A 2,776-nucleotide genomic window follows, 5' to 3' on the forward strand; every position below is an offset into this window, starting at 1 on the left:
TCAAACTTAATCCCAGGGAAAGTATCAGATAGTCATATGCATAATACTAGAAATTCAAACAATTTACATTCTGTTAGATGTAGAACTCAATTTTATAAAGACTCGTTTTTAAATTCCTCAGTACAATTATGGAATGCATTACCTGTAGATATTCGTGAAAATCCGTCCGTTAACATAATTAAAAGTTTTTTACGAAAGGATAAAGTAATAATACCTCAATATTTTAATATTGGAAGTAGACATCTTCAAATTTTACATACACGATTAAGGCTTAAATATAGCAATCTTAAACAACACTTATACATAAGAAATTTAGAGGAAAGTCCATTATGTAACTGCGGATTAGTTGAAAGTACCCATCATTTTTTACTATCTTGTGACAATTATACCACAATCAGACAAAATACACTACATCAGTTAGATATTATTCTTACTGAAAATACTCCAAACAGAAAAATGAGGAAATATGTTTGACAGTCCAAAATTATATTAAACTAAGTAAACGTTTTAGCTAATATTTTTGTACCAATTGTTTTAAATATGGAAACTTAGTGTGCTGTATCATTTAATGGTATTCAATACAATAAGGTGACCTGTACTTACAGACTAGCAATTTATGGCGTCATAAAACATGTCTATTATCAATTCTATTCACCACATGTTCATGTATATATGTTATCTGTTAAACCTTATTATTATTCATTCCATATTGAAATAAGGTGTACTCCAGTACCGAAGATTCATTTGCCTTTTGATTTGTTTGGGAAAGGAATTAATATAAGCTCCAAGCTTGTTTTCCCCATCCCATATTTACAGTTGTATTTGTAATATTGTTGATTATATTGAATAAAATATTGTTTAAACTAATGAAGAGTTTTTGTGTATTGTAATTTGCCATTTGAAAGCTTTGCATCTTTTTTATACTGAAAATAAATAACATACAACTAAATGGTAAAAAAAAAAGGGGGAGTTGACTACATCATCTAAATTTAACATGTGTTGGTATGAGAAAGATATTTGTTTTAAGCTTTTTGTGATAAAAAGGTCGCATATTTTGTTAATAATGTTAAAATTAACATGATAAACGACAAACATACAAAGTGTTGTTTAAGAGAACAATCAGGCCTTTGACAAAGTTATTTACAATGTAAACTATGAATGTGTACGCCTTTATTTTTAATATTTTACAGTTTATTCTTCTTGAAATAATAATTTTGCTTCTGTGCATGTGTCAGACATTGCTTGTTCAGGGATAGTACTTCAGTCAACGAAGCCATATCCGAGTCTGGAGAAGAATTCCAAGATGGCCAAAGCCCAAACTGTCTAATATCAAACTGTCATTTCGAAGTTATAATGTCTATCAAGTTTCAAGGAATCCAATTGGAAAGGAACCAAATATACCCAAAAGTATCATTTTGAGAGTTAAATGGCTGGTGTATCTGTCAAAATGTCTAAGTCTGGTGTCAGAGCCAGAGGAAACTCGGGTTAGCTGAGAAAATGTCTATAGACTCATCAAATAACACTATTCAGATGCTTGCCTAATAAAGCATTATCGTTTTGGTGCAGGATTGGTCATGGGTTGGGAAGTGATTGTGCATGGTATCAAGACTGCCCTGATCTATAATTAAGGGAAAACTCGCAGCCCCCCGCCATAGAGATCAAGTTCTAGTGGTGCATGTTGTTCCTCCAGTGCAGCAGCATCAACTGACATTTTAGAAGGACAAAGCCGAGCCATATGTGGAGAGTCTGTCGTAGTATTTACATGTGGTCGCAACATTCACCACAGGATATAATTTCTTTAAAATTAATCTGTAATGCTCAATCAGGCCAATGTCTGGGAGATAAATGCTTTTTTTTAATGTAAAAATGAATTACATTGCATTACATTTGACAATACATTTTGATTTTGATTCAGAATAGATACATGTATTTGTATTCAGAAGGGCTAGGAAGGAGAAGTTACCTTCTCTCCCTTGGCTGGAAAGACATTTTTGTTAGCTTGAAATTCACCGACAGCTGCCGCTAAAACATAAGGCTGTACAGTTAGGGATTTTTCCATTTATAATTAAAAACGCCAAGAAAACATTGTCCTTGGTTAATTTCTCGACATGAATTGTTCATAAGGAGTATCAAACTATATAATCATGAAGAATTTTGTGACAAGGTTATGAATCAACTTACTTCACAATAGTCCCTTTAACATGTTTGTTAATTGTATACAGCCTCTAATTTTACCCATCGGCTCAAATGTTTTTTAATATCAAAGCATATATGTATACAATGCCAAATGAGCATTTGTACATCTATATTCATAATGTTAAACCAAGATCATTTTCAGTTGATATCTACCACCATAAACGAAATGGCAAAAACAGCATTTAATAAAACTATTTTTGAAATGGAACTTTACAAAGTAAGGGAGGTAATTGGTCGAAATTGTGTTCAATATGTTTGGCAATGTTTGGTGAAATATGTAAGAGTAAATGCCAGTTGTATTTTTAAGCCATTTTACAGAAATTATTAGTACTATATCATGCTACGTGCAACTTGAAAACTGTTGCTTATGCAAGAGTATCAGTGTGTTAAGCATATTTTCCCCAATAATAGTAATTAAAACAACATAATAACAGGTTGATTATTTTCCTTAACAAAATTTATCTAATTATAAATGCATAGAACAGTTGCCTCCCTTACAAGTACATTGTCTTATAGAGTTGGGCAAACTGATTACTTTTATTTGAAATGGAGCTAGTTATATATAATATATATATATATA

This window comes from Mizuhopecten yessoensis, unplaced genomic scaffold, assembly GCF_002113885.1.
Source record: "Mizuhopecten yessoensis strain PY_sf001 unplaced genomic scaffold, ASM211388v2 scaffold10847, whole genome shotgun sequence".
Lineage (NCBI taxonomy): Eukaryota > Metazoa > Mollusca > Bivalvia > Pectinida > Pectinidae > Mizuhopecten > Mizuhopecten yessoensis.